Source organism: Ctenopharyngodon idella, chromosome 3 (genome assembly GCF_019924925.1).
Source record: "Ctenopharyngodon idella isolate HZGC_01 chromosome 3, HZGC01, whole genome shotgun sequence".
In the NCBI taxonomy this organism is placed as follows: domain Eukaryota; kingdom Metazoa; phylum Chordata; class Actinopteri; order Cypriniformes; family Xenocyprididae; genus Ctenopharyngodon; species Ctenopharyngodon idella.
Genome location: NC_067222.1, coordinates 39,942,759 through 39,958,055, shown reverse-complemented (window position 1 = coordinate 39,958,055; position 15,297 = coordinate 39,942,759).

Here is a 15,297-nt window from a genome sequence, read left to right as displayed (position 1 = left end):
TTCATTCTCGTGTGTTACGCTGCACTTTTGAGCTTCATCTAGAACCAATGAGGTTCATTCTTGTGTGTTACGCAGCACGTTTGAGCTTCATCAAGAACCAATGAGGTTCATTCTCGTGTTACGCAGCACATTTGAGCTTCTGCAAAAACCAGTGAGGTTCATTCTCGTGTGTTACGCTGCACTTTTGAGCTTCATCTAGAACCAATGAGGTTCATTCTTGTGTGTTATGCAGCATGTTTGAGCTTTCGCAAGAACCAATGAGGTTCATTCTCGTGTTACGCAGCACGTTTGTGCTTCATCAAGAACCAATGAGGTTCATTCTCGTGTGTTACGCAGCATGTTTTGAGCTTTCGCAAGAACCAATGAGGTTCATTCTCGTGTTATGCAGCACATTTGTGCTTCATCAAGAACCAATGAGGTTCATTCTTGTGTGTTACGCTGCACATTTTAGCTTCTGCAAGAACCATTGAGGTTCATTCTTGTGTTACGCAGCACGTTTGAGCTTCTGCAAAAACCAATGAGGTTCATTCTTGTGTGTTACGCTGCACGTTTGAGCTTCATCAAGAACCAATGAGGTTCATTCTCATGTTACGCAGCATGTTTGAGCTTCATCAAGAACCAATGAGGTTCATTCTTGTGTGTTACGCAGCATGTTTGATCTTTCGCAAGAACCAATGAGGTTCATTCTTGTGTGTTACGCAGCACGTTTGAGCTTCCACAAGAACCAATGAGGTTCATTCTTGTGTGTTACGCAGCATGTTTGAGCTTCTGCAAGAACCAATGAGGTTCATTCTTGTGTGTTACGCTGCACGTTTGAGCTTCATCAAGAACCAATGAGGTTCATTCTCATGTTACGCAGCACGTTTGAGCTTCCACAAGAACCAATGAGGTTCATTCTTGTGTGTTACGCAGCATGTTTGAGCTTTCGCAAGAACCATTGAGGTTCATTCTTGTGTGTTACGCAGCACGTTTGAGCTTCTGCAAGAACCAATGAGGTTCATTCTTGTGTGTTACGCTGCACGTTTGAGCTTCATCAAGAACCAATGAGGTTCATTCTCATGTTACGCAGCACGTTTGAGCTTCCACAAGAACCAATGAGGTTCATTCTTGTGTGTTACGCAGCACGTTTGTGCTTCATCAAGAACCAATGAGGTTCATTCTTGTGTGTTACGCTGCACATTTGAGCTTCTGCAAAAACCAGTGAGGTTCATTCTCGTGTGTTACGCTGCACTTTTGAGCTTCATCTAGAACCAATGAGGTTCATTCTTGTGTGTTATGCAGCATGTTTGAGCTTTCGCAAGAACCAATGAGGTTCATTCTCGTGTTACGCAGCACGTTTGTGCTTCATCAAGAACCAATGAGGTTCATTCTTGTGTGTTACGCAGCATGTTTGAGCTTTCGCAAGAACCAATGAGGTTCATTCTCGTGTTATGCAGCACGTTTGTGCTTCATCAAGAACCAATGAGGTTCATTCTTGTGTGTTACGCTGCACATTTGAGCTTCTGCAAAAACCAGTGAGGTTCATTCTCGTGTGTTACGCTGCACTTTTGAGCTTCATCTAGAACCAATGAGGTTCATTCTTGTGTGTTATGCAGCATGTTTGAGCTTCCACAAGAACCAGTGAGGTTCATTCTCGTGTTACGCAGCACATTTGAGCTTCTGCAAAAACCAATGAGGTTCATTCTCATGTGTTACGCAGCACGTTTGAACTTCCTCAAGAACCATTGAGGTTCATTCTTGTGTTACACAGCATGTTTGAACTTCCTCAAGAACCAATGAGGTTCATTCTTGTGTGTTACGCAGCATGTTTGAGCTTTCGCAAGAACCAATGAGGTTCATTCTCGTGTTATGCAGCACGTTTGTGCTTCATCAAGAACCAATGAGGTTCATTCTTGTGTGTTACGCTGCACATTTGAGCTTCTGCAAAAACCAGTGAGGTTCATTCTCGTGTGTTACGCTGCACTTTTGAGCTTCATCTAGAACCAATGAGGTTCATTCTCGTGTGTTACGCAGCACGTTTGAACTTCCTCAAGAACCATTGAGGTTCATTCTTGTGTTACACAGCACGTTTGAACTTCCTCAAGAACCAATGAGGTTCATTCTTGTGTGTTACGCAGCATGTTTGAGCTTTCACAAGAACCAATGAGGTTCATTCTTGTGTGTTACAAAGCACGTTTGAACTTCCTCAAGAAGCATTGAGGTTAATTCTTGTGTTACACAGCACGTTTGAACTTCCTCAAGAACCATTGAGGTTAATTCTTGTGTTACACAGCATGTTTGAACTTCCTCAAGAACCAATGAGGTTCATTCTCTTGTTACACAGCATGTTTGAGCTTCAGCAAGAACCAGTGAGGTTCATTCTCGTGTTACGCAGCATGTTTGAGCTTTCGCAAGAACCAATGAGGTTCATTCTTGTGTGTTACGCAGCACGTTTGAACTTCCTCAAGAACCAATGAGGTTCATTCTTGTGTGTTACGCTGCACGTTTGAGCTTCATCAAGAACCAATGAGGTTCATTCTCATGTTACGCAGCACGTTTGAGCTTCCACAAGAACCAATGAGGTTCATTCTTGTGTGTTACGCAGCATGTTTGTGCTTCATCAAGAACCAATGAGGTTCATTCTTGTGTGTTACGCAGCATGTTTGAGCTTTCGCAAGAACCAATGAGGTTCATTCTTGTGTTATGCAGCACGTTTGTGCTTAATCAAGAACCAATGAGGTTCATTCTTGTGTGTTACGCTGCACATTTGAGCTTCTGCAAAAACCAGTGAGGTTCATTCTCGTGTGTTACGCTGCACTTTTGAGCTTCATCTAGAACCAATGAGGTTCATTCTTGTGTGTTACGCAGCACGTTTGAACTTCCTCAAGAACCATTGAGGTTCATTCTTGTGTTACACAGCACGTTTGAACTTCCTCAAGAACCAATGAGGTTCATTCTTGTGTGTTACGCAGCATGTTTGAGCTTTCACAAGAACCAATGAGGTTCATTCTCGTGTGTTACAAAGCACGTTTGAACTTCCTCAAGAAGCATTGAGGTTAATTCTTGTGTTACACAGCACGTTTGAACTTCCTCAAGAACCATTGAGGTTAATTCTTGTGTTACACAGCATGTTTGAACTTCCTCAAGAACCAATGAGGTTCATTCTCTTGTTACACAGCATGTTTGAGCTTCAGCAAGAACCAGTGAGGTTCATTCTCGTGTTACGCAGCATGTTTGAGCTTTCGCAAGAACCAATGAGGTTCATTCTTGTGTGTTACGCAGCACGTTTGAACTTCCTCAAGAACCAATGAGGTTCATTCTCATGTTACGCAGCACGTTTGAGCTTCCACAAGAACCAATGAGGTTCATTCTTGTGTGTTACGCAGCATGTTTGAGCTTTCGCAAGAACCAATGAGGTTCATTCTCGTGTTATGCAGCACGTTTGTGCTTCATCAAGAACCAATGAGGTTCATTCTTGTGTGTTACGCTGCACATTTGAGCTTCTGCAAAAACCAGTGAGGTTCATTCTCGTGTGTTACGCTGCACTTTTGAGCTTCATCTAGAACCAATAAGGTTCATTCTTGTGTGTTACGCAGCACGTTTGAACTTCCTCAAGAACCATTGAGGTTAATTCTTGTGTTACACAGCACGTTTGAACTTCCTCAAGAACCAATGAGGTTCATTCTTGTGTGTTACGCAGCATGTTTGAGCTTTCACAAGAACCAATGAGGTTCATTCTCGTGTGTTACAAAGCACGTTTGAACTTCCTCAAGAACCATCGAGGTTAATTCTTGTGTTACACAGCACGTTTGAACTTCCTCAAGAACCATTGAGGTTAATTCTTGTGTTACACAGCATGTTTGAACTTCCTCAAGAACCAATGACGTTCATTCTCTTGTTACACAGCATGTTTGAGCTTCAGCAAGAACCAGTGAGGTTCATTCTCATGTTACGCTGCACGTTTGAGCTTCCACAAGAACCAATGAGGTTCATTCTTGTGTGTTATGCAGCATGTTTGAGCTTTCGCAAGAACCAATGAGGTTCATTCTCGTGTTACGCAGCACGTTTGTGCTTCATCAAGAACCAATGAGGTTCATTCTCGTGTGTTACGCAGCATGTTTGAGCTTTCGCAAGAACCAATGAGGTTCATTCTCGTGTTATGCAGCACGTTTGTGCTTCATCAAGAACCAATGAGGTTCATTCTTGTGTGTTACGCTGCACATTTGAGCTTCTGCAAAAACCAGTGAGGTTCATTCTCGTGTGTTACGCTGCACTTTTGAGCTTCATCTAGAACCAATGAGGTTCATTCTTGTGTGTTACGCAGCACGTTTGAGCTTCATCAAGAACCAATGAGGTTCATTCTCGTGTTACGCAGCACATTTGAGCTTCTGCAAAAACCAATGAGGTTCATTCTCATGTGTTACGCAGCACGTTTGAACTTCCTCAAGAACCATTGAGGTTCATTCTCGTGTGTTACGCAGCACGTTTGAGCTTCAGCAAGAACCAATGAGGTTCATTCTCGTGTGTTACAAAGCACGTTTGAACTTCCTCAAGAACCATTGAGGTTAATTCTTGTGTTACACAGCACGTTTGAACTTCCTCAAGAACCATTGAGGTTAATTCTTGTGTTACACAGCATGTTTGAACTTCCTCAAGAACCAATGAGGTTCATTCTCTTGTTACACAGCATGTTTGAGCTTCAGCAAGAACCAGTGAGGTTCATTCTCGTGTTACGCAGCATGTTTGAGCTTTCGCAAGAACCAATGAGGTTCATTCTTGTGTGTTACGCAGCACGTTTGAACTTCCTCAAGAACCAATGAGGTTCATTCTCATGTTACGCAGCACGTTTGAGCTTCCACAAGAACCAATGAGGTTCATTCTTGTGTGTTACGCAGCATGTTTGAGCTTTCGCAAGAACCAATGAGGTTCATTCTCGTGTTATGCAGCACGTTTGTGCTTCATCAAGAACCAATGAGGTTCATTCTTGTGTGTTACGCTGCACATTTGAGCTTCTGCAAAAACCAGTGAGGTTCATTCTCGTGTGTTACGCTGCACTTTTGAGCTTCATCTAGAACCAATAAGGTTCATTCTTGTGTGTTACGCAGCACGTTTGAACTTCCTCAAGAACCATTGAGGTTAATTCTTGTGTTACACAGCACGTTTGAGCTTCCACAAGAACCAATGAGGTTCATTCTTGTGTGTTATGCAGCATGTTTGAGCTTTCGCAAGAACCAATGAGGTTCATTCTCGTGTTACGCAGCACGTTTGTGCTTCATCAAGAACCAATGAGGTTCATTCTCGTGTGTTACGCAGCATGTTTGAGCTTTCGCAAGAACCAATGAGGTTCATTCTCGTGTTATGCAGCACGTTTGTGCTTCATCAAGAACCAATGAGGTTCATTCTTGTGTGTTACGCTGCACATTTGAGCTTCTGCAAAAACCAGTGAGGTTCATTCTCGTGTGTTACGCTGCACTTTTGAGCTTCATCTAGAACCAATGAGGTTCATTCTTGTGTGTTACGCAGCACGTTTGAGCTTCATCAAGAACCAATGAGGTTCATTCTCGTGTTACGCAGCACATTTGAGCTTCTGCAAAAACCAATGAGGTTCATTCTCATGTGTTACGCAGCACGTTTGAACTTCCTCAAGAACCATTGAGGTTCATTCTCGTGTGTTACGCAGCACGTTTGAGCTTCAGCAAGAACCAATGAGGTTCATTCTCGTGTGTTACAAAGCACGTTTGAACTTCCTCAAGAACCATTGAGGTTAATTCTTGTGTTACACAGCACGTTTGAACTTCCTCAAGAACCATTGAGGTTAATTCTTGTGTTACACAGCATGTTTGAACTTCCTCAAGAACCAATGAGGTTCATTCTCTTGTTACACAGCATGTTTGAGCTTCAGCAAGAACCAGTGAGGTTCATTCTCGTGTTACGCAGCATGTTTGAGCTTTCGCAAGAACCAATGAGGTTCATTCTTGTGTGTTACGCAGCACGTTTGAACTTCCTCAAGAACCAATGAGGTTCATTCTTGTGTGTTACGCAGCACGTTTGAGCTTCATAAAGAACCAATGAGATTCATTCTCGTGTGTTACGCAGCACGTTTGAACTTCCTCAAGAACCATTGAGGTTCATTCTTGTGTTACGCAGCACGTTTGAGCTTCCTCAAGAACCAATGAGGTTCATTCTCGTGTTACGCAGCACGTTTGAGCTTCCACAAGAACCAATGAGGTTTGTTCTTGCACATCAAGTAAGTACAGTTGACCTTCTGTTTACCTTCGCTAATCAATGTTTATATGTGAATAAAAGCCTAAATTCAAACTGTTCATCATATAAAGTGATCTGGTCTCTTCAGAAAGTTTGGATTGAACCACTCGATTCATATGGATTAGTTTTACAGTCTATTTATTAACTTTTTGAAGCAACAAAGTGGTAGTTGCGTGTTGTGGTAGATTTTTCAAGACGCACCTGACTTAAGTTACCTGTTCCTGGGGCGTCTCCTAATCGACACCCGAGTGTCTCCAGTCGACACGCAATAAATTTCCTGATCTTTCGGAGCATCTCCAGTCGACACTCAATAGTACTCGGAGCGTCTCCACATCGACACTCAATAATATATGATCTTTCGGAGCGTCTCCAAATCGACATTCAATAATATCTCGGTCAACGTCTTGACCCTCAAAAACCTAGTGTTCCCTAACCTGACTTGCTGCAGCAATAATCAGAGACTCCAGTTTTTGTCCTTCAAAGCTTTAATCATGGCCGGGAGAGTTCTCATCAATTCCAGAGAATCTCTCTCCGAACAAAGAAATACAGCAGGTTTTATAGGATTTCAGGTACATTTCACAGTCAGTATGGCATGATCTATTACTCAGAAAAAGTAAACTTTGAAAGTTTGTCATTCAAACTTTGCTTTTATAGTTTTTTAGTTATTTCTATAATTTGTTAGCACTATTAGTTATATAATTTTTAACACATTTTAATTCTGCTTCCTTACATTCAAATTTGAATTGCAATTCTGCATCCTGCTTGCTATCACAATTCAAATTCAGGAACTGAAATATAGTTTAAAAGGAAATATAATTATATAATAAATAGATTTGAAAAACCCTAATTTGTTGGTATACAAAAGCCGCAAACAAATCATTTTGATGTGAGAATAGAAGCTTATGTGCAAAGCTTATGTGATGTTTGACGTTTGCTGGTACAAAGGATGATTACAGTTCAAAGGTTTGTGTTCAAAATTGTGGCTTGTTCTGATTTGATGGCTAATAGATTACAAATGGTAAATGTGTCCCATCATGTCTGCCTCTCATCTGAGCTCTCCAGGCGGCTCTTGGAACCTGATCTCTGTGAGACACTCATAACAGATTGTCACTCACAGTCTCAGCCCAGCTCTTGGAAAGTGCAACAACCTGCCTCAATTATAATCACACTTTCACACAAGTTATAGAGGCCCTTTCAGAGTAATAGGGGAAAGATGTTTGAAAGCATAAAGTTACAACTGTTATCTGCTCACCTGTATTGAGAACCCATATTAGCCAACTTTAAGATGTGAGGGCATCATCTGTTATTGAATTTTTATTTAAGTAACTAACCCAACAGACAGGTGAAGCTGAATGACAACAATGCTGTTTTTGAAATCTCTGTCACCGCTCTAGTTATGACCTGCAGTCCATAGCCTTAAAAAAGTTTAATTTGGATCAGAATTAAAGGGTTAGTTCACCCAAAAATGAAAATTCTGTCATTAATTACTCACCTTCATGTCATTCCAAACCCGTAAGACCTTCGTTCATCTTCAGAACAAATTAAGATATGTTTGATAAAATCCGAGAGCTCTGTGATCCCCCATAGAAAGCAACGCAATTACCACTTTCAAGGCCCAGAAAGGTGGAAAAGACATTGTTAAAATAGTCCATGTGACTACAGTGGTTTAACCTTAATTTTATGAAGCGACAAGAATACTTTTTGTGCGCAAAAACCCCCCCAAAAAAACGCATCTTTATTCAACAATTTCTTCTCTTCTCTTTGAAAATCCAATCAGATTACTTTTAAACAACTGGGCCCTGCTGAAGATTACTTGTTTTGGTGTTTGTTGAAGAGTTTGAGATAGGGGAGAAAAGCTCAGAATTATGGTTCGACATTGAGCTGTAGGATTAGAATTATAGTTCTTGGTTCTTATTCAAAATTACTCTTATATAAGACGGTTCTACTGAATGAAAAATATACAGTACTACCAATGACTCTTTTGAGGTGTTTCAGTAAGGCATAAAGCCTTATGAATCAGAGCGATAACTAATTTGACTCACTTACTGAACTGCAAGTAAGCACATTTGTCATGTTCGAGTGAAAAATGGACTGTAACGGTATTTTGTTGTAGGCTATACCTAAGGCTTGTGACACATAAATTGCCTGGTTATTCTTAAGATAACATAGTTAAAGATAAATGTTATGGGTTTTCTTGTAATAAATAGTATTTAATGAAAATTAACAAATGGAATGAATTTGTACAATTTTTAAAAATGAATGTATAGTTGGGGCCAATTATCAGATTGCATTTTTTAAGAATTGTATATTTAAAATTTGTTACTTGTTATATACTTGGTTCAAGTATCTGTACTTGATTATGGCGACGTAGTGTATCAGTTTGCACCATTATATATTCTCTCTACTTTAGATGCTGTTTATCATGGTGCTCTAAGATTTATATTAAACTCATCATTGTGCCTTGTATAACAGAGTGGGTTGGCCCTCTTTGTCTAGTAGGAGAAAAATGCATTGGTACTTAATTATTTATAAAGCCATCTTGGGGAAGTTGCCTTCGTATCTTTGCTGTCTTATTCAACAGAAAACTGTTGAGAAATATTTTCTACGTTCTCAGAACTGTTATACTCTTTCTGTTCCTTTTGCTAGATCTGAATTGGGTAAGAAGACTTTTGTGTATGCAGCCCCGTTTGACTGGAATCACCTTCAGTCGAGATTGAAGTTACAAAATTTGCTGTCTTTGGATAAATTTAAAGTAGTCATTCGGCAAATGGAAGTTGATTCAATGAAATGTAATTGTTTTTAATTTTGTTTGTACTGTGTAAATCTGTGTCGAAACTAATTGTATTGCTGCTCATTTTGGCCAGGTCACTCCTGTAAAAGAGATTTTTAATCTCAGTGAGTTTTTTTCCAGGTTAAATAAAGGTTAAATAAAAAAAAATAAAAAGTCTGCAGGAAAGTATATTTCCTCTTCTCAACTGTAATCTGAGCTTTAGAAAAAACGTTGACATTATTCCAGTGTAGTTTGTGATGAACCGATACTTTGACGTGAGAGGTTTTTGTTTTAAGGGCTGAGTCATGTTCAATATATGTGTTTGTTTCAGAATACTGGAAATGACAGCTTAGATGTGTGGTGGTGCTTCCTGGACGTTTTGTCTCATTATGATTTGTGTAATGATCTCTGTTGAGCAAGCAAATAAAGACTGTTGTATCTTTAACTTGTCAAATTGAATTAAAATACATTGGGTAGTTGTGGTAACTGACAGAACAATTTACCGAAATTAAGGGAAGTCAGTGGTCAGACCACATTCTGCTGAAGATTCCTCATCTAAAAGTGAAGACAATCCTTAATATTCTGAAATCCTTGTAAAATGTAATCTGTTGGGACAGTTGTACAGACTTCCCACAGGCCTTGCATGTGAGACTTTCGTCAATAAAAATGCATAATAGAATCCTATTCTAACCCTTATTGTACACTTGATCATATATATATATATATATATATATATATATAATTATTATTATTATTTTTTTTTTAAAGAGAGTACTTATTGCAGAAATAATAAACTTTAAAAGAATATACTTAACGCAAACTTAATGTAATATTTTCCGAAACTTAATTGCGTGTTAATTGCAATTAAATTAAAATTAATTATGGTTTAAATTAAATTAAATGCAGTTAGTTGAACTTTAGAGTGCTTTTTTGACCCACTTTAGTACATCTTTATGTAATTTCAGAATTACTTCTATTGTTTTTGAAATATAGTTACAGTGTACTTGCAAGCATTTATGGTAAACTAAAATATACTCTAATCTTATGTGGGGTCCCTTAATACTTAAGGGGGTTCTGGGGACCGTCACAGCCCCCCTTCAATTTAAACACTGGTCCCAAGTGCTCTCTTTCTCTCTGTTTCTTTCAGAGTTTTCTCCCACACTGGCCTAATTTGATTTCCATCTCTTCTCTTAAAGTGATTGACGTTGTTTATCACATTTCGACCAACAAGCAGCAACATGTCATTCTCCTTGTATAGGCGCCGAGCATATGTGAGTATTTATCAGATTTATCAGAACACACCTTGAGGGAGTGGGTGCAAGGGTGCGGCAGTGGGCTCTGCCTGGAGTGCCTATTTCTCCTTGTTTGAGCTGATAGACGTCTCAGTTACGTGGGTTTGGATCACATCCTCCCTTTTTGGCCTACAAGCCAAGAACAACTCTGCATGTTCTTCTCAAGGGTTTCATTAGACATTACAAAACCGAAGATAAATAAATGAACTAACCCTTAAATTGTTGTGTGTGCGTGGGAGACTTCATAGCTCTTAAAATAGCTTTGTGTAAGGTTTGAGGAATGAATTGGAAATCTGGATTGTTTCACCATACAAGGTCCTGCCACCAGACCAACTCCTCCAGTGTCACTACACCCACAGTTAGAGCCACTTCACTGCATGTTCTCCCTGCTCTCCCAACTCCAGCGTTTCTCTATCCTTCTCCTGGACTAAATTTTCAGTTTTATCTATATCCGGCACACCTGATTAAACTCGTCAGCTCATTAGCAGAGTGCTCGAAAACTCTGAAAACTTAGGCAGCCGACTCGGTGCCTCGCTGCCCTATGTAGGCAATGACTTTGCAGGCAGCGTTTGAGAATGAAGGCACCTCACGAAACTGATTTCAGACAGACTTCTGAGGCAGAGGAACGGTTTAATGATCTACAGCAAATCAGGGATCATCACTACAATAGTAATTTCTCACTAGAAATGATATCAAAGGTAGAAAATGCTGGCCAAAAATGTAAATTGACACACAAAATGACCAGCAACTGCAACTTTCAAACACCATCTCTATTTTTCTTTTGCTCATTTGTCACACAATGGAAAGCATGGGATTGTGGGAAATCAAATGCAGTGAAGGATACATCTATGCTGCCTTCAAAAATTGATCTCCGGTGGGTTTTCCGTACAACGACATAACTCACTGCTGAACTACGATGTATCGTTGAACAAATCAAGCTAGTCACGACTGTTTCCCGAAACCGTATTGTCGCAAATTTGTCGTTCAACCACGTTGGTTAGTGATGTCACACTAGTGATGTTGCTATAAATTATGGACACACTGCAAAAAATGCTTTTCTTACTTAGAGTTTTTTATCTTGTTTCTAGTCTAAATATCTAAAAATTCTTAAATCAAGAAGCATTTTCTTGACAAGTAAAAATTATTGTCTTGTTTTCAGAAAAAATAAGTCAAAAGTCAGTTTTTCCTTAAAACAAGCAAAATAATCTGCCATTGGTAAGCAAAATAATCGTGTTTTTAGTTTGAAATAAGATTATTTTGCTTACCCCATTGGCAGATTATTTTGAATTTTTAGATATTTGGACTGGAAACAAGACACAAAATCTAAGTAAGAAAAGCATTTTTTTTAGTGCATGTCATCTGAAGAGGATTCTCATTTTTTCTCAGTTATTTTGCTTTATTTCCAGATTCAATCATAGGCTTATTCTTATTTACTAGCACATGCACACTCTTCAAAAATGACACTTTAAATATCTTGACAAACTAAAACACGTAAATGATGTTTGTATATATTTGAAATGAAAGATATAGATTGTACGTAATGTCAGCTTGCTTATTTTGCTCAAGATTAGGATTTATTAAGCCCACGTCATAAAAACAAGAAACTATTCTTCTAACCACAGCTCGAGAGCTGCTGTTCCAACCTCACAAGTTTGCGATGCAGTTTGTGAAACTATGGTTTTGGGAAACATTGACACGTTGAATTATGCTGATAATGACGGAACTTGCGACCATAGCTGGCTAACAACAATGCTTTTGGGAAACACACCTCAGATGAAGGTATCTCAGGAGGCGGGAAGTGAAGCTAGCACTGGATTTGGAAGTGACCTACCTTGGAATGCATCCTCTGAAAGCAGCATTTTAAAGCTTTCCAATGCAGCCATGAATTTAGTGCATTAGGTTGGTGTGACACTTGTGAAGTGCAAACATTGTGCATTGGATGATAATGAAAGAGGTGTAGATATTTCAAAGTGATGAGGTAACACCTCCTAAGATAGAGACGCCCTCTTATTTTTAATGTAAGACTGGGTGTGGCCATTTGTAAGTTTGTAAATGGTCTGGCTTCCAGTGATGTTTAGCTGTACAAAACAGCCCGTTCTGCTGCTTGATATTGCAAACTGGTATTTCTTACCATATTATTTTAATGTATTGTCGTAATTATAAACACACTGGTTTGTAGCGCTAATAGTTTTACCTTTTGCTGTATTTTGTTATTCTTCTAGTTATTTACCTATTGCGGATAATGAATCGTAAGTCTTCACAGAAAATAGCGTATTTCTGCGTTCCAAAATAAGGTGGATATGTTAGCATTGTGACACAGAGCATGTCAAACACCCAGGCTGACACGCGCCATGTTGAAGGTTTGCACCGTTCAATCGTGTGCTGTTTTGATTGAGAACCCGTTGGTATTGTTGACTGGAGTGTGAAGCACGCTCCTCCTAGACATTGGAAAACTCACTTAACCTGATTAGTGTTTGTCAAACTCTAGATTGTGGAAGTGATTACAAAAACATACTTACTTATAGGCCACCGCTACTGCCTGCAGACACAAAGCAAACAAAATAATTGTATGCTTCTGTAACAAATCCGCTTCTCACACTCTCTTGACAGCGTCTGGCACTTTCCATGAATATGGTACACTTTGGTGTCCCATTACGTTTTGTTTTTAGAGCGGTAGAGACACAATGTTTTTCTTGAACTATTCAATAGATTCAACTATTATCTAACAGATCTTTAAATGTTGATTTTGGCCTGTATCCACCAATTCAATTCATGACTTTGGCATTAATATTCTGTTCATTTCAGTAAAATTTTTAATTATTAACTAATTTTAATTACCAACAACATTAATGTTTAGTGTCCCACAACACTCTTACTGCGTGACTTTCCTTCTGAAACATATTCATGAAATTACATGCCCATTTAACCCTTGAGTGATTTAACAATTGGTAAAGGTAAACAAGACTGACTTGTTGTCCATGAAAGAGGGATTCAAGCTTGAAATTTCCCCATCTGACTGCTTGAAGTTAGTTAAAGGGATAGTTCACCCAAAAATTACAATTCTGTCATCATTTTCTAACTTTCATGTAGTTTTAAAATTCATATGACTTTCTATATTCTGTGAAACACAAAAGATAATATTTTGGAGATTTGTTTTAATATTTATTTATAATATTTTCATCTCATTCTTTTTTTTTAGTGGAACCCAACATTTTTGAAAATATTTTCTTTCATACAATGTCATATAATGTTGGAATTACATAGGGGTGAGTAAATGATGACAGAATTTTCATTTTTTATGGTGAACTAACCCTTTAATATATAGTAGATATTAATAATCAAGGTGGAGATGGGGTAGTGGAGGCATGTCAGAAGTATTATCAATGGAGTGAAGTAAGCAGCGGCTTATATATGCTTTTGTTGTATTTGACAGGGATAGATGAACAAGCTCCTCCCTAAATTCAGTTTTTAACTTGATAAAGTGTATCATTCTTAAAATTGTGACAGGTGAAAAGTATCTTCATTGGGACCATTTCTACACAGCATGGCAGGAATATAATTAAATAATCTAATTTAATTTTTACATAAAATGTCAAGCTTAAAGGGATAGTTCACCCAAAAATGAAAATTGTGTCATCATTTACTCCCCCTCAAGTAGTTTCAAACCTGTATATATTTCCTTGTTCTGCTGAACAGGACGATATTTGGAAATATGTTTGTAACCAAGCAGAACTCGCCTCCCATTGACTACCATAGTATTTGTTTTCCCCTACTATGCTAGTCAATGGGGGCCGAGATCAGCAGAACGAAGAAATTTATACAGGTTTGAAACAACTTGAGGGTGAGTAAATGATGACAGAATTTTCATTTTTGGGTGAACTATCCCTTTAACCATTCAACTTTAACAATTAATTTGTTGCCACAGTGTTTTTTTATTTGTCATTATTAATGGGAGTTATGAAGTTTATCAGTAACTACAAAACATCATTTGATCCTAAACTGTCTGGCCCCTACTGAGTGACAGCTTAATTTAGGCTAAATTTGCAGCCCTGTTACCTGTTTTGTTGGTGTTGCATGTGTGTGTGTGTGTGTTTTTTTGTAATAATTGTTGTTTAATATTAATGTTTATTGCTATAAACGAAAACACACATATTAGGGTTTCAAAATTTATTTTGAAATGTACCAAGGTTTGGTAACAGGGTTGCAAAAATCACAAACCACATAAAATATACACTACCATTGGGGGTCGGTAAGAATTTTTAAAATGTTTTTGAGTGAAACTTCTGCTCACCAAGGCTGCATTTGTTTGACAAAAAACACAGTAAAAACAGTAATATTGTGAAATACTATTGCAATTTAAAATAACTTTTCTTTTTTAAAATATTATTTATTCCTATGATGGCAAAGCTGAATTTCCAGTTTTCATTGTCATATATATTGAAAACAGTTGAGCTGTTTAATATTTTTGTGGAATCCATGAGACACTTTTCTTTGACGAGTCTTTGTTGAATAGAAAATTCAAAAGAAAAACATTTATTTGAAATATAACTCTTTGGTAACAATGTAAAAGTCTTCACTGTCTTTATTTAATACATTCTTGCTGAATAAAAGTATTAATTTCTTTAAAAAAATCGATAACACTTTATTTTAGGGTCTTTTAAGTAGTTGCTTATTAGCATGCATATTACTAGAATATTGCCTATTTATTAGTACTTATTAAGCACATATTAATGCCTTATTCTGCATGACCATATTCTACATTCTTAATCCTACCCAATACCTAAACTTAACAACTACCTTACTAACAATTAATAAGCAGTAAATAGGAGTGTATTGAGGGAAAAGTCGTACTTAATAGTTTATATGTGTTCCCTACACTAATGTGTTACCAAAAAATCTTACTAACCCCAAACTTTTGAACTGTAGCGTAAAAGTAAAATAAAAAAGCACATATTTAGCAATTTAGTTTGACCTCCTGACTTTTTGAAGAGT